The sequence below is a fragment of the Trematomus bernacchii genome, unplaced genomic scaffold, assembly GCF_902827165.1.
Source record: "Trematomus bernacchii unplaced genomic scaffold, fTreBer1.1, whole genome shotgun sequence".
Lineage (NCBI taxonomy): Eukaryota > Metazoa > Chordata > Actinopteri > Perciformes > Nototheniidae > Trematomus > Trematomus bernacchii.
Window position 1 is genome coordinate 7,582,244 of NW_022987698.1, and position 18,378 is coordinate 7,600,621.

The following is an 18,378-nucleotide window of genomic DNA, read 5'->3' on the forward strand; positions in this document are numbered from 1 at the left end:
CTGTTTCCCTGTAGTGTGTGTGCTTCATTCAGAAAAAGAGAGGGGGCCAAACATGAGTTGTCTTTCCACGTTCATGAAATCCATTAACAAACCAGAGCTGTTGGCATCTACAGATAGAGAGGAAGATAGCATTCGTAAAGACGAGGAAAGTAGAATGAGCTGGAGAGAGTGACGGAGGTAAACACCCCTGAAACTCAGCTATTTACATGCTGCAAGGAATGGAATTCATTCATCTCTGCTACTTGGCAAAAGAAAACTAGCGGTTTTTTGCTCCATAGCTGGTGCTGCTGCTGCTTCTCCTGCGATAATGTGCTTTTATCTGAGAGACACCTGATACCATCCGGAGATTCACAGAGCTGAACTCAAATACAGTAAGCATGTGCTTTGTGTGTCTTTGTCAGTGGGTATTATGCATTTGTAAGTGGGATGTAGCTTGTTCATGTGCCTTTCACAGCTCTGATATTTGGTTTAACGTGCAACCATGGTCGCTGTTATAATTGTATCTTATCTTGACAATTTTCATTGTTGGTCTTTGTAAAGTTCCTGCTGCAATTTCATTTAAATATGCCTTAGTAACAATTAAAGTCTCATAGAATGCGGCTTTCTGGAAGAACGTTCATATCGTACCATGCATACATTTCTACTTATTTAAGTGCAACTCATTTTGTCATTGTTAAAGCTGGAATTTTTACATTTTACAGACAACCCTCTCAGAAATGCTATTGGTGAGTTTATTGTTTCATACGTTTTCTACAGATGTACACAAAATGTGTTTTAAGAGGCAAATGCTGAGGTAATGAGGAATTCCCTTCCACTGTGTCCCTGTGTGGGAGGAGGGAGGGTGGAGGTGGCCTGGTGGGGGTGGAGAGAGTCACTGAGAAGTAGGCGTCACTCTGCAACACTGTCATACTGAGGAGGGAGGGAGGGGTGCCGTTAAAAAAGACAACCTTTGGGCTTACATAAGGCTTCGTGTGGGAAGTCCTGTGTTATGAGCCCCTGAAGTTTATCCTCAAGGATCCGCTTGGCTTGAAGGTGCAGTAACGCGTTATGATAATGACATTTTTATAAATGCATTAGAAATGATAAATCTCCTTTTTTAAACTCTGAAGACACTATATTTAGTGGCACAGTGCTTTTTCCCCTTTATTTGTGGAACACAATGTGCAGCGAGAGAAAGAACAGAGAGGTAGCACAAGCGTGAGAGAAAGCACAACAGCAGAGCCCTCTTGAATACAAAATCTGCCGCTATTAATAGCAAGCTGTCCTCATGGCCTCAGCACTGTTTCAGGTTTAGAAGACCTGGCTTTTCCCTCTCTTTTTCTCCTCCGATGGTTATAGCCGAGCAAAATCATACAATCCTCCTTATTGCTTCTTCCTTTTATTCTTTTTTTGTTCGCTAGACCCAGATCTGTCTTGTGCTGGATGTTGCCTGTTTATATAATGATTGTGTTTCTGTATGTGTTTGCACGTCTGTCAGCATTATAATAAATCAAGATACATGAGTGTCCTAAGCAATGCACCATAATCCAACTAGTTTGATGCTCATAAAATGGCAATGTTTCCATGATTCTACAGACTTTGCATTTAGAAATGCAAAAGACAGACAACAACCACAGCAACCCCCAAATTAGAAAGAAGCTGCCCATTTGGTGTCTGGTTGCCAGAGCTAATGCTGTTTTTCTTCCTCGCATCTGCTAGTCTACCAGTCTACCTTTCCTAAGCAAGAAGATAAATAGCTTAAGATGCTAAAGCTAGCTGCTCAGCCCTGACTGATATAATGGTGTTCATATTAACTTGCATTAAGTTGTCAGTTGTGCATTCTTGTCAGTGACCATGACCATCACCTGTGTTGTTTGTTTGCTGGTGACTGGAGTTCTGCTCCCCAGGTAGCTGGTGCTTCTGCAGCCTCACTCCCGCATACTAATTGCAAATGCGTGGGAAAAAAGGAGTATGAAAGAGAGAGGGAGAGGAAGGGAAGAGAAAAATCAATAGCAACCCCTAGAGTAACTGCTGCTGTAATTGCCTTCAAGTCAGAAGGTTCACACTTTTTTTGTTTTTTTAAATCTTAACAATGTTTGTTTCATTGTTGTGAACAAAATGGTGACAGAATGCTTGAGAAACCTCCAGAGATTGCCCATCCGTGTGTGTGTGTGTGTGTGTGTGTGTGTGTGTGTGTGTGTGTGTGTGTGTGTGTGTGTGGTGTTGTGTGTGTGTGTGTGTGTGTGTGTGTGTGTGTGTGTGTGTGTGTGTGTTGTGTGTGTGTGTGTGTGTGTGTGTGTGTGTGTGTGTGTGTGTGTGTGTTGTGTGTGTGTGTGTGTGTTGTGTGTGTGTGTGTGTGTGTGTGTGTGTGTGTGTGTGTGTGGTGTGTGTGTGTGTGTGTGTGTGTGTGTGTGTGGTGTGTAGTGTGTGGTGTGTGTGTGTGTGTGTGTGTGTGTGTGTGTGTGTGTGTGTGTGTGTGTGTGGTGTGTGTGTGTGTGTGTGTGTGTGTGTGTGTGTGTGTGTGTGTGTGTGTGTGTGTGTGTGTGTGTGTGTGTGTGTGTGTGTGTGTGTGTGTGTGTGTGTGTGTGTGTGTGTGTGTGTGTGTGTGTGTGTGTGTGTGTGTGTGTGTGTGTGATTTCCCTTTTCTCCTTCTAACTTTGTCGTCATTTAAGTACACTTTTTGAAACAAAATTAAAATGTAGACAACCTATACCTTAGTTTCTGCTTTATGACTTACATGCTAGAACAGACCAATCTTATATCAGCCGTATGCTCAGATGGAACTGGCATAGAGACATAACCACTTGTTGAATTTCAAGAGAGAGAATGGAAGGAAGAACTGAGAGAAAGCATGGTGACAGTGAGCCAACAGAAAACGCTGTTTACAAAAAGAAATCAATATTAAATGATAGAAGCGTTGAGGATGGAGAACATGCTTTACTTAACCAGAACAAGTTTAGGAGTGGTGGTTTCTGATGTCATTCAATGGTTGTTATGTAGATTGAGAGGTTGACGTAAAAAGAGAAAGAGCAAGAAAAACTGGAATGACAGATATATTGCTCTCCTTACACGGCACAGGAGGTATTGGGAGGGGTTGGTTTTCACAGGTAAACAGATGGCACAGCGCAGCGAGGCACTGACCTGCCACCGCTGTCAAGTCAGCTACGTGATCTAGTGACTCGCTGCCGTGTGCAGTTTCTCTAATTAACACTACCTCATAATCTGTGCAGGGTTATTAGTGTCGTACACCATCATTCTCTCACACATGACATCATTGAGTAGATGGCAATCTAAAATAATTTAACAATGGCAACACATTTCAAGTGAATGAGTCAAGACTGTAATTGGCAGGCATAATTTGCATTGTCGGAAGCATTGTTTTTGCTGAAGCTGAATAATTAAAGCAAAGGAAAGTGTCCTTTTTTAAATTATTTTAAAATGATATTATAATTGATGGACTCATTCATAGCTCTACTACATAAGAGTGTTCTCTAGTGTTTCACAATATATACCGATACTATAAAAGTATTGTGATACCCTGGTGCTGGTTTGGTGCAGTACCTTATTTTGTTAAAAGCTGTACTTTAAGAAGGACAGTGTTTTCACAAGTTATGATTATAATTGCGTCAATATGCAACATTGGGGTAGTGTGCGTGTGCATCTAGCTCTCTGCTTCCGCTTCATACAGACACATTGGGCTTGTGTTCCCTCATTTGCACGTTGACTGTCCACGGCTTGTTGTCAAAGCAGTCTCAATAAGACACCATGTTCCGATGATTCACTCCTGTTTTTGTGGATTCTGTTCACCTCCTTAAATGAAATGCATTGACATTGTCAACATTTACTTTTTTAAAGTTTCAGTATCAGTTGATACTTTAGGCGCAGATCGTAAACAGAAGTCTAAATGTTGGTATCGTGAAAATGCTCCTAAAATGTTGTTCTAAAACAGGTGCAATGTTGTCTACTTGATAAGGGGCTGCATAGATATATTCAAATAAAGTAATCGGGCCTACTGCGGTGATCTCACGCGTCTATCAAACAGTCTGTACAGTGTGTATGTCATGTTGTGTTCATAGCTCCTACAGCCAACAGCAGTGGCAGTCATCTTCCCCCTTTTTTCTCAAGCGTCATCATCGTTGGAATTACAGTTGCCCGTTGCCTGGTATAATGCAAAAAGGACAGAAGCCATGTTTTATTTGTCCGAGCTCAGTTACTTATTGGCCATTGCTGTTTTTGCTTTTAATATCCTCTATGATGTGTGTAATAGAGACATCTTGTCTGGGGTGTGGGGGGCTTTTGCAGACCCTGACCTGCGGGTCTTTGGACCATCTGAAGGGATTATATTTAGCTGGCTTGGTGCCTGGGGAACGGAAGAGGGAGGAGATAAACTGAAGAGCAGTTGAAGCGGGATGCTGGGTGGCAGACTGAGCGTGGTGTGTTAGTTAGCTGGAAGGAGGTCTAAATGGCTGGATTGTTGCCCTCCTGCTGGTCATTCTGGAGTGCACAAGCCACATTGTAAGAGAGCACACTTTCTGCTGGCCCAATGGAGGCTGTCTGGCTGTTTGACTGGCTGGCAGCACTCGATTCTCCATCACTTTCCTGGCATTGCAGCCCAGTCGGCTAGCTGTCATTAAGGATGGCTGTAGCAAATGGAGGTGTTTGTGTGGATCATATAGGACATTGGTCACCTTCTGGACACTTCCAGCTGTTGGCCAGTGCATTATTTATCATTAACTATCATTACAGCTTAGAGCATCTTTTTCATCATGTTAATAGAAGTTCCACTCAGTCTCTTAGGGGGTGTTTAGACCAAAAATAGCGCAGCATTAGAAAATAACGCAAGGCGCTGCGTTGTTGTGGGTGTGTTGCTACAGGAACCAGAGACGTGACGACTTGCACTGGTTTTCCCCGACTGTAGCCCCTTGAAAGAACTAAACCATTTATTTTACCTCAACCTCACTCATGTGCGTTCATTGATTTTCATCTCTGTGAGATAATCTTAACTGCATTTGCTGTCATACTTTTGCACTAATTTATTTAATTTTCTCTCTCTTCTGTGTTTCAGTGAAGGTGGGGCAATGGACTGTGGGCTTTGCACACAGCGTAGCTTAGTCGGCATTCAAACTTTATTTAGACCACTATTAATATAAGCTGCTCTGTTATAACACTGTGTTGGGCTTATAAAGCATGCTTTGACTTAAATCAAGAAAGAGTTGAAGCGCTGTGAGTAAGAACAAAGACCTCCAATAGGGTAATTCATGTAGTGTAAAAATGCCGTAGGCTTAACCCTTTAGCTTATAGTGGGGACAAGCCCCATCTGCCAATCCCCCCCTGAGGTGGTAGTAACTGAGGGAAACCCAATCGCGGAAGTCCAGTAAAACATCCCTCATTTTAAATTTAAACCTATAGTTTAAACGCATAGTTTATCATTTTACCAGTAAATCATCTACCTTTATGGTAAACATTAATGCTGTTCAAACAAGTGCACTTCCACACTCTAATTTCCACTCAGGGATGCAAAAAGTAATCTTTCAATCTAATGGGAGTTAGACTCAATTTAAAATTGGCTCTAGAAATTCAGTCCCATTTGATTAAATGAGATGAAATGGTGAGTACAAAGAGTGATTGCTAATTTTGGTGGCATTTATTTCAACACCAGCAGAGAAAATGTATTTGACAAAACTAGACTTTGTTCAAAATGATCAATGATTATGTTGCTCCCCTTGCGACATGCTTTTTAAGAGTGTTAATGGATGAGATTGAAGTAGTGAAAAGTTGAAGAGTGTATGAAGGGGAAACCCCTGGTGGTGCTTAAGGGCATCTGAATCCACTGATCCAGCCCTCTAAAGATGTAGATACTGCAGATACTGTCCCTCGAGTGCTGTCCTCATGTGGTTATTTCCCTTTTGGGTTGCCCCCTGTTGTCATCCGTCACACTTGACTATGCTACAGCAGGTCTGTCAATCATGGGTATTGATCTACAATCTACAGTATTGAAGAGGTGCCAATTAACAATAGTGTCCCTATTGTGGCTCATCATTTTGATAACATATCTTTGAAATGTACAACTGCAAGCTTTCCAAATGTTATGAATTTGATCTATTCCGACCATGGTCCAATTAGGAATATGGCACATTTTCTGTTTAGGTTTAACATATGTTGACTGACTTTATGGTAGTTTGGGATGCCTTTTTAATTTTGCAACGAAAAGACAAAACTCACCATATTTGCACTGGAGCTTAAAGCTGTGGGGTTTCTCTCGGTGTGATCAGAAAGCAAACAGGAGATTGGGAGTGGAGTGATAACAAAACACTTTCAGGGGGACCAGAAATGTCATTTGAACAATGACAAATATTCTCATGAATATTAAACACAACAACCTCTGAACATTACAAATATTCGCCTCAATTCAACCTGGAACCTCTCTCATACAATGTGTGTGTGTGTGTGTGTGTGTGTGTGTGTGTGTGTGTGTGTGTGTGTGTGTGTGGTGTGTGTGGTGTGTGTGTGTGTGTGTGTGTGTGGTTGTGTGTGTGTGTGTGTGTGTGTGTGTGTGTGTGTGTGTGTGTGTGTGTGTGTGTGTGTGTGTGTGTGTGTGTGTGTGTGTGTGTGTGTGTGTGTGTGTGTGTGTGGTGTGTGTGTGTGTTGTGTGTGTGTGTGTGATGTGTGTGTGTGTGTGTGTGTGTGTGTGTGTGTGTGTGTGTGTGTGTGTGTGTGTGTGTGTGTGTGTGGTGTGTGTTGTGTGTGTGTGTGTAGTGTGTGTGTGTGTGTGTGGTGTGTGTGTGTGTGTGTGTGTGTGTGTGTGTGTGTGTGTGTGTGTGTGTGTGTGTGTGTGTGGGGTGATGGATCGTTGGAGCTATGTGCAGCTCAAGGCATATATGCTCGAACGTGTGCTGCCTGGACGCTGCAATCATGTTGCGCGCACTATCCGTGCTGACTTTTCGTACAATGTCCCACTGTCTGGCTACCTGCATAAAGTCAAGTGCTCGGCGCAGTTGTCGGCGAAATGTCATTGAAACAGCTCCTTATATCCGTTAGCGCAGCTAGCTAGCACCAGATGCTAACAACAACACGTAAGGTGTGCCTCGCTCGCGCGAGTCGCCCCACACAGACACACTCCCTCTCCTCCCGATGGCCAGTCCGGGCCTGCCGGTGAGCGTGGAAGTGTGGTCTGCCACAAGCGGGCAGCAGGAGCGGGGCTGTCAGCATCAGCTTGTAGATGGTATTTTAAACTCGATGCGCTCTGAAACTACGGCGGCCGAGGACAAAAAATGCACATGCGTTAATCGCGTTAAAATAATTAGTGGCGTTAATTTTTTTTTGCGTTAACGCGTTATTAACGCGTTAACTTGACAGCCCTACATATTTGGTAAGAGAGAGACAGACAAAAAAAGATAACAGTTAGGGCAAACGGTTAGGCCTTTAGAGATAGAAATGGACATTAAGAGACTAGAATCATAGGTCTGAGGAAGTTACAGCTAAAGTTGACATTCACCCAAAACTCGGAGCAGGGGCTTGACGCTACTATGAGAATAGCTCTATCTGAAATAATAATAATAGTTCCTTCTTCAGGGTCAGCCCACTTCATGTGAGTCTGAGTTGTTATTGTCACTACAAAAAAAGCACATTCATTCCGATTGTGACCGTTTTCACAACAGCCACATGACCAGTGATCGAATACATATTGGAATAAATAAAACAAATGTAGGAATTTGTGATTATACTACTCGGGAGGTGTTATTTGTCCACCCTTTCCCGTTGATGTTCTCTCAGCCAATCCCTGATTGTCCATATTTTCTTCCAATTGCTGAACCCTATTGTAAATGTATTGCATCATTTTCTCTGTCATTATGTTGACAAGTAGTCGCATGTTACAAAGTTACACTGAACACAGACCTGCAGCAGGCTGCCTTACAGTATTTGTCTGTTTTGCTCTCGCCAACAAAGGTTGTAGTACACTTGGGCATGCGTAACAGTTTCCTCAGAGACTTCGCCTCTCAGCATGCATTGCTGCAGCAGGTCACACTGGTTAGGGTGCAGTCAAATATTGGTATCCTTCCAGTATAGTTTAAGGCTTAACCTCACACGTTAAAATTGGTGTGCTGAAAATGTTCAGCTCCTTTTGTAAAGCTGTCTGTACTTTGTGATACTCTCTTGCAGACTTTACCTGCGCATATCTTCAAGAGAAAGGTAGTTACTTGTACTATGATCTGAGACATACTTCCTTATTTTGGAGGTCTGTTCTTGTGTCTGAGCTCCATCTGTTTAGGTCAAGGTCTCGGCTTCACCAGACCTGAGTCAGTCACTACTCTAATCAGGACGGAGAGGAACAGAACTGTCCGCAGTCAGTGTGTGATGGGAGTCATCGACCAATCTGCACATTTTAAATAGCTGTGTGTGTGAATGACTCGAATTCTGATCAAGTCTGTGTGCCTGAATGTACTTGTACATCTGCAAGCCCTGTTTGGTTGCATGTTTGTTGTGTCTGTGCTATCGAGCTGTTTTGTTCAAGTAACCCATGATGCTTCTGTGTGTTTCAGTGTGCCGTTTCATTTGTGTTTACCCAGTGATAAATACACCGGGCCTTGTAATTGGGAAACGAGGGGGGTCGTGAGAGTGAAAGGGAGAGAGAAATATGGGGGTGTTGAGGGATATGGCTGCTTTTCTCTTGGTGACAGAGCCTGTTGCCATGGAGCTGGTCCTCCCATTGGTGGAAGTCTGGTCCAATCGCTTAACAGCACAGATTGTTTCATCATTGAGAAGTTTTTCCTCTCTTCCAGTCTCACTAGCCACCCCTTGCTCCTCCATTTGTCTCTTTTCCCTCTCCTCTCTCTCTTCCCGTCTCTTTCATTGCTTCCTCCTTTTCACAGTAAAAGAAGCTGATCAATTACAGGGTTTATAATGAGTGCAGGAGCTGACACGGTAATTCATTTAATATCAGCTTCTCAAGTGAAGCTGCCAGAATCTTTCACAAATCTCATCTGTACTTGAGAAGACAAGATAACCCCACAATCCCACATTTGATTTTGATGTATTTATTGCACAGCTAAGAAATAATTGTAAATGGTGTCTTACTGGCCAGAAGGTATGTCAAATGTGGCCATCTTTTGCTCAGGCAGACTGTTTTAGCTGTAAAGGTTACTGTCTTTCCCTTAGTAGTGTTCTCATTAGTCTGATGCTCTTATCAGTTTCAGATCATTCAGCTTGTGAACCGTCTGCTCTGAAGCTCGCATGGTGTTGCACTCAAACATAAAACAAACTTGTACAGGACAGGTCTTCCAAGTTTGACATGAATGTAGTATTCTATAGTTTTATTGCATCCCAAAACAAAACAAAGATTTAGCATAATTAATATAAAGACTGAATTCCTTTTTGTCTATTGGATACAAATAGCAAACTCTTATGTAGGCTGAATACTTCTCCTAAAAATGTTGTAGCATGACCACAGTAGTGAAGTGTAATTGTACTTATGTGATGATTGAATTGTAAGCTTGCCCTTCGATCAAATAAGGTGCAGGGCTCTAAATAATCCATTTCTTCTCCCAGATTTCATTTCATATCCTCCCAAATTCTGTGTTTTACCAGGAAAATTGTCGTAAATGTTATCAATGAACTTCATGTAACAACACATTCTCCTGACTCATGCTAGTTGTTTGGATATCAGGATGTTAATTTAGAAAATGGCCTGCCTTGATCTGTTCTGTTAAACAAGCAGCGGCTCTTTCAAAAATAGACTAGATGCGTATTATTACCGGAGCAGAGAGCTTCTAGGATGCTTACAAAACACTGCGGTGCAACACCAAAACATAGCATTAGACGCTGTGAAAAATGCTTATAGTATTAGCGTAAATGGATATTTTAATAAATTGCATCCACATTTTGCATGCTTTACTGTTCAGTTCTTTTTATTGATTAAATTCTGCATTTTGTTCTGTTTTCCTTACTCATAGGGCACTAAAGTTCTACATTCATGACCCTGTGTATGTTAAGGCTTCATTTAATCTTAAAACTACTACGGCAGTATCAGTTTTGCTTAGTGAACTGTGTAATGTGCTCCGGTGATGTTATTGACGCGCTCCATCAGGGCTTCCTCTTGATAGGCACTGATGAGAAGATGCCTTCTAGGCTCAGTATTGGACGAATTAGTTGGCCATTGATTGCACAAAAATAGAACTGCATTAACAAACAGGGAATTCCCCTTTGCGTAGATGCTTAGATTCAATGTTGCTTAAGGTTTAGATTCCCTCATTGATACATTTATAGTGGGTATGTTCTGTAAATGTTGCGCGTGGTTGTATGAATTTCACAGTTTTACAATAATGTTTTATCAATCTTAAGAAAAAGTTGAATATAATGGAATACCATTTTAATTTGAAACAAACCCAATGTTTATTTTAGCATTAGACACATTTATTTGAACAACATTTCTGCATTGAGAGTCCTCTTTTTCCCTTCAGTTCGTGTTTGTTCACACGTTGGATTGGTTTGGTTTCATAATTCTTATCTACTTCTTTAATTTTGAAGAATTCCAAACTTCTCTCCTTCACTCACACTCCAGCACTTTTCTCTTCAGTCGTCATTAATTCATGCAAGATCAGGATCCCCCCCCCCTCTCTCTCTCTACTGGCATGCATTCATTATGCAGGAGGAAGACTGTGGTTCACTTGATCAACACCTCTTCACCTCTCCATCACTTTCTTCTTTCTCACTATTTGTATCCTTTCTTTCTTAATACACTTTCTGCATTTCCCCCCTCATGCAGCAGAAAACTATTCATAGGTTATAACTAGTAAGAGCCAAAGAGACTTCAAGAGAGCTACAGAAAGGTAGGTAGGTAACTAGGGAGGGAGGGGAGGGAGAGAATGAGTCATAGCTCGTCCCACAGGACTGAGTGGGTTGGCTGAGTGGAGGAGGATGGCGTCAGCAGTAGGCCTGACAATTTAAGAAGACACATTAAAAGAGACAGAGAGCTAACACTTGGAAGTGGGTGGATGGAGAGAGAGAATTGATGGGAGGGGTTGTTGTGGAAGGCAGGAAGGGGTATCCTCTAGCATTGAGAGGGGGAGGCAAGGAGAAGGACAGAGAGACACATATGGAAGAAGAGAAATCCTGTCTTCCGCTGCATTTCGCCGTTCATGTCCCCCTCGTCTTTTTGTCTTGTGTCCACCCTTCAGGATGTTTTTTCTCCATATCTTTGCTGCTGTCATCAAATACGTTTCCTGCCTGTTTTCTCTCAACGATTCAGACACCTTTTATAACTTTTATATAGCTCACAACAGAACATATATATACACTATCCTTTAATTGTCTACGTGTATTAATATTTGAACTGTGTGAAGCTCGGACAGTTTTGTTGTGAAAGTGCCTGGACAGTTCTTCTAAAGTCCCCAGTGCTCTGCCAGCCCCCCACCCCTCCCTGTGTAAGATTGTACAACCAATGCAAAGGGGAATCCTCTCTGACAGAGACAGACAGTGGTACGCACACACTGCGAGCGCTGCTGATATATAATATGTGCAGGCACTGAGCTTGCACATACCCTGCCATTGCTACACCCACATCAGCCTCCACTCCGCGAAGACACAACCTTGCTGCCTTTTGTGAAATGGGTTCTCTCTGACGTCAAACAGAAAAGCGAGGTGCACGGCTGAATACAGAAGAGGTGCCGAATTGGGTCGGACTGCCTGTGTGTGTCTCTCCCACTGCTGTCTGTGGGTTTGTACGTGCTCGCTCTGCGCTTCCATTCACCTTCCTCTTCCATTCAGCTTGTGCAGAGAAAATGGAGAGGCAGGCTACGCAGGATTCTCCATTATGAAATTGGGAATCCTGCAATGAATGAAAGTTATAACTGGTAATAGTAGTAGCTCGCAATCATCATCCACACGTCTGTGGGAATTGCTCATTCTTTGTTCACTTACACTCTGGCTGTCATTAACCAGAAATAGCAGATAAACACACTTTTATCTGTCAGTCTTTACTAGCTATACTGTCATTGACTATATTGCACGATTATTAGCTAAATAATCTCATACTGTTCCTTTTTTTGTAGGGATATTTTCCTCCACGTTGTTTTTCCTTACATTGTGCCAGTTTAAGTGAATGAGAATTGGTCAATGAATTTATTGATGTAGAAAATGTAAGTATAAAAACCCCAAAGCTTATTATAAGTTCCCAGAGTCAAAGGTATCCTCTTATAATTTCCCTGGTCAATTAAAGTATAAACAGGGTTATATAAAAATAAACATTTTAATTGTCTATTTAATAGTTAGAGAAGTGCAAATGATCACAAAGGATAATGTTGAACGATTTATTTTTATTTATTATTATTTAGGAATGAAATAACGTAATTGATAACAGCACAACAGTGTAGATTAACTTTGAGCATGTTTTTAAAACCACAAATTAATTCATATATATATTAGTATTTTTGGCAACTGTAGCAAGCTGTGGCTTTTTTCTCAACCTGTATCGTGAACAAGACTTTAGTTATCTGATCAGTTTAACCAGCTCTTTACTTCCTTCACTACCATGCAGTGGAATTCCTCTCATTTCTCTGGCTTGCCCTGCTGCTACTTATTGCAGAGACCCTGACCCAGCTTGAATGTTGAGGCGGCTAGTAGGGATGGGAACGATTAATCGAATATTTGAATATTCGAAATTATTCAGGTATTCGAATATGAGAATATGAGTTATAAATATTTTAATTGTAATTTTTTTTTTTTTTGGGAGGGGTGCCTAAATTGATTACATATTATCAAATGGAATAATTCAATGTATATGACAGTGCCATAGCTAAATGTGTTAGGTCTAAAGGTGTGTTTTGCTCCGCTCACCGTTCCCTCACAGCGGGCAGAGCTGCAGGTGCTGATCTCTCTCTCTCTCGCGTCCGGTTATACTTCACTCGCGTTTATGTCCAAAGCCATCAGATCTAGCTAGTTCTAGCTAATGATATGACTGCTGCCCCTCCCTACACGCAGATCACGCAGACTCAAACCTCATCTTATGCCCAAATTCCAGCTGAGAGGGTCTTCTCTACAGCTGGCCTGATTGTGAATCGTCTCCGCACCCGCCTCTCCCCTGAGTAGACATGCTCATATTCTTAAACAAGAATGAGTATTGAATAGCTGCATTCTGTGCATAGGCCCTGTTATAGGTTGTTGATCTCTGTTGTAATAGGGTTACGTTACCCTAACCCGTTATGTTGTTCGTGTATGATCCCTCTTTCATTTAAAAACCAAGTTATGTTTTAAGCATGAAAGCTGTAGGCCTATAGCTGTCAACTGTTCAAACTGTGATCACCAGTTCAATACATTTGACAAATTCGACTTGGTTTCTATACTTATTTGAACATGTATTTATTTATTTATTTTTCAAAATTCCCCCAAAAAACGTTTGTAAAACATTTCCCGACATTCTTTTTTTTTTTATAGGATATGTACATTTCGGTTAACCGTTTCTTTGGGGGTCGAATATTCGAATATACATTTGCTTTCAAATGCCCATCCCTAGCGGCTAGCCTACTATCTGAAGTGGGGATTTACATTCTCTGCACCTTAACCCACACACACATACTCACAGTGGTGACCAGACAGATAGTTTGCTTGATGTCTTTCACTGCTTCACACTCTGCTGGCAGTCTTTGGTGTGGTAACCGGACACAGTGTCTCAGCTGGTTGCCTGTCATCAGAAGGGTCCATGTAAGAGGCGGTGAGGTTTGGTATTGAGTGTGAGGTGGGTCAGCGTGCCCTGCACTACACTACAACAGCTGATGAGGATTTTTTTGTGGGTGTTGTATGTCGGCCTGTGTGGACCATCTATACCCGTGTGAGTGTGTGTATTAAATACCATTATTAAAAAAGGAAATGGAAAAGCACAGCACCCAAACAGTTTTCTGTCAAAAGACAATACAGTCATTTATGACATGACCTTAGTTGCTGAACAGTTTAATGAGTATTTTGTTAATGTTGGTCCTTGTCTAGCTGGGGAAATTCCAAATACTGGTAGTAGTGAAGGTGTAGAAAGTAAAGATATAAATGTGAAGGAAACTATATTCTTAAGAGGGACTGATGAAAATGAAATTATTGACACAGTTAAAAAACTAAAGAGTAAAAGGTCTACAGACTGTCATGATATTGACATGTATACAGTTAAAAACATTATTGAATGTATAGCCAAACCACTAACTCACATCTGTAATCAGTCAATACAAACCGGTGTATTTCCAAATAAAATGAAAACTGCTAAAGTCATACCGATACATAAATCTGGAGATAAACATGTACTGTCAAACTATAGACCAATTTCATTGCTCCCACAGTTTTCTAAAATACTGGAAAAAATCTACTATGTAAGACTAAATGACTTCTTCACCAAACATAACATACTCTATGAACAACAATATGGTTTCAGAGCAAACAGAACCACATCATTTGCAGTTATAGAATTTATGGAACACATTACTAAGGCAATAGAAAAGAAACAATATGCAATAGGGATATTTCTGGACCTTAAAAAAGCATTTGACACGGTTGACCATGAACTATTATTAAAAAAACTACAGAGATATGGAATTAGAGGTGTTGCACTATCATGGCTATCCAGCTACCTACATAACAGGAATCAGTACGTTGAAATACAAAGTCATACATCACAACTACTACAGGTTACATGCGGGGTGCCTCAAGGCTCTGTCTTGGGGCCATTATTATTTATTCTGTATATTAACAACATATGTGAAGTATCAAAAACTGTTAAAACCATTCTTTTTGCAGATGACACAAGTCTACTCTGCTGTGGGGACAATCTAGAACAGCTATTGGTCACAATGGAAAAGGAACTGAGCAGGATGAAGATCTGGTTTGACCAAAATAAATTAACATTGAACGCAAGCAAAACCAAACTCATAATATTTGGGAATCGGTCGACCAATACAGAGAAGAAACTCACTATAAATGGCGTCCAACTAGAAAGAGTAACGGAAATAAAATTCCTTGGAATAATCATAGACAATAAATTAAGTTGGAAACCACATATAAGCTATATCAAAGCCAAAATATCCAAATCAATAGCAATTCTAAATAAAGCCAAATACCTAGTTAATCAAGCTTCCTTGTTTATGCTGTACTGCTCCTTCATACTTCCATACATGATGTATTGTGTGGAGGTTTGGGGGAACACATACAAAACAAATACACATCCTATCTTCATCCTGCAAAAAAGAGCAATACGAGTTATACACAAAACTTCGTACAGAGAACCAACAAATAAATTATTTATCAAACTAAAAACACTAAAACTACAAGACCTGGTTGACTATAAAACCATTCAAATTATGTACAAGGCCGCAAATCATCATTTGCCTCATGGTGTCCAGGGACTTTTTACACGGAGAGAAGGCATGCACATGTTGAGAGGAAACTGCATTTTCAAAAAACCACCCGTACGTACAAATGCCAAACTTCATTGCATCTCATCAAAAGGTGTTAGTCTGTGGAATAAATGTAGTGATGCACTGAAGAATTGTACAACTTTATATAAAATGAAAGTATTATTCAAGAGCCAAACCATTAGTGGTTATGAACAGTACCTGTAAAAATTATTTTTGTTATTTCCTGTAATTGTAAAAGTAATTACTTCCTGATTGTTTTTGTAAAAACTATCAAGACAAACATGTCGCTGATGACGATGACCTAATTACTTCATTTATACTGCAAGGAAAATGTACGCTAGAAGGGGTAGGACCAGAAAAGTTTTTTAAGCTTCTTCTTGCCCCTGTTGAACACGACAGAGACTAATTTAAGATTTATTGTTGTTGTTTCTTTTTATTTCTTTTTTTTTTGCATTATCATTATTATTTATTTTATTGTACTTTGGTATAATTATTATTATTATGAGTGAGAAGGAAGAAAAGGAAGAAGCAATATATATTATTATTAGTATTGATGTATGTTTTGTTTCTGACATGTTCAATAAATTGACATAAAAAAAAAAAAAAAAAAAAAAGTGTAATGAGGTTGATGGGAAAGTTTCCCCTGTCATTTTGTAGGAAGCTGTTTTTTATTTTTGTACTGATAAATATTTGTATCTCTAAATATTCAGAGTAGCTTTCACAGGAGGGAAACTTGTACAGGCAGTCCTGACAAGGTTCCATACTGATTTAGTAGTACTCTTTAGGTCAAGAATTGTACAGGTGTGCAATACAAGTTTGGGTGTTTCTAAAAATGGCCATTAACAAAAATAAATCATGTTACTTTGTTGTTTGTGAACTGGCCAAGTACATTAAAGCGGTTATCAACTTGCTTGATCAAAGCATCCTGCTCTATAACACCAGCCAGCATGTTAATGTGGTTTTATAAGACCAACATGATGTCGATAACCCCTTTTAGTTATGACGTAACCGGCCAGAATCCTGTGTGAATCAGCTCCCCTTCTGCATGTCTGCAACCTCATGTCATGATGATGGCAGTTGGCAGAGAGATGTCAACATCAGGCCCATCGACACACTGACTGAGCTGGGACACAACAGGCAGTGCTGCTGCTGCTGCTATGATTTATAATGACCTGAATGACTGCAATTCCTCATTGTTGTTTGTATCACATACTTAGAATTTTCCTGATTCTTAGAAATCTTAACAGCAGCAAAAGCATTACCTGGCATCATTTATTTTTTGCATCCTGCCTTGTTCTTCCTGCATCCCTCTCAGTATGTGCACACTGCAATCCACATATTTATTTTTAATATCATTCTTCGCCCTGCTACTCGCTCAACACAAATGGCAGCAGTTGAGTATGACGTTCCCATCTCCTTGGCAACACTGTAGGCTGGTTTGTGTGTGTGTTGTGAGGGAAGCGGGAGGGAGTGTTGAGGAGAGAACTGAGGAAACATAAGAGAGGCATGGGTGGAGGGGGAGAGAATGGGTGAATCTGGTTTATTCATAAGCACCCCATTTCTGGCTCTGATTCACAAATTGTCCTGCAGCCGCTCCCTGCCATTGCTATGACATTGGTCCGCTTGGTCCGATTGACACTCTTTCTAAAACAAAACCGTTCATTCTTGTTGTGCAAAAACACACTTTATATGTATAAGCTAGCAAAAGGAGATTTATTTTCAAAGACACTGTCAGGCATCTGCCTTCAGTGCATAGTTTGGCTGTATTCTGTGATGCTGTATTGCTGGCTTATATAAGCAGAGCGAGGTTGGGGCATGTGGGTGTCCTGGTCAGTGATGTGTTGTAATGCTGATGCTGCTGCCGATGACGCCCTTGCTGTTGCATTGCCTGGGTCTCCCCACACTGGGAATCCCTGCCCAGTTTGTTCACTCATCTCATCTATCCGGCAGCACAGCACAGCACAGCAGTACAGGCAGGGACATGCATGAATGGCGCTCATCCGCGCTGCATGCATTCAATCCAACAATCACGCCTCTGACGCCTTTGTATTCACTTGTGCTTCATCACACTGTCGCATGCATGTGCGCATATGCTGAGCCTACCTATCATTTTTAATTCAACACAATTTATGCAGCTGTTGACCCTGTGATACCAGATGATGTAGGCTTGTAGGACATATGGATTGCTTTTCATCTGTGTGTGTGTACTGTACTGCCTAAGGCATCTTAGCAACAGCTTCATAGCAAGAATTCACCCCAAAGCTGCTTGCAGTTCTGTCTTATCTTTTTACATGTTGGAAAAATGGGTTTAATGATGAAAATGACAGGATGGAAAATAGAGAATACTATTAATGAATAGGATATGCTTTGTTGATGAAGATACAGTTGAGATACAAACTACAAAAGGGTTTTTTGATTGGAAGTTTGAATAAGATGAGCTTGCAGCTGCATAATAAAGGAGAATGAGGGTTTGAAAGGGAATAGTTGAGTGTTTATGTTTTATGTTCAACCAAAGCTGGTCAGAAGAATGTACTATCATCTTCTATGTTTTGCTGCTAGTTTAAATTCTGGGGAAGAAACCCATTTTTAAATAGTTCTCCCTTAGAAAACACACATTTTCCATTCATAAAGAGTGTTGCCCACGCTCTAGAGATCTGCAGCCCTGTGTGCTCTGAGCTTTCTGCTGCTTTGTCCCCCTCCCTGCTAGAAGCAGCAGCAGCAGCGATGAGTCACTCGGTGTGTGAAACATGACGTCATTCGTGTCTTCCTCTTCTGTTCTTGTTGTCCAGGGCTCCTGACTGGAGGACAGACCATGCTGCTGCACTGAGCCGGAGGGAGAGAAAAGAGAGGCACCCCGGAGGACGCTGAGGTGGTGGCTGGCCTGTTGGTGTGCCCCTCCCCCTTGCCTGACTGGCTAGCTGCTGCCTCTTCAGTTCACCTGATCGCTGTAAATATTGCTGCCTTTCTTTGTTGTGCATGTGGACGATCTTTTATTATTGTTCAACTAAAGATG

The 18,378-nt window shown here is 41.1% G+C and overlaps 1 protein-coding gene across 1 annotated transcript in view; it reads left to right on the forward strand.

The window, feature by feature from the left end:
- The window catches only part of LOC117489543 (R3H domain-containing protein 2), a 52,552-nt gene that overhangs the window by 6,254 nt on the left and 27,920 nt on the right, over window positions 1-18,378 (forward strand). Inside the window, 1 exon segment of the mRNA XM_034138904.1 lies at window positions 18,155-18,312. The gene's annotated coding sequence lies outside the window, so the exon portion shown is untranslated.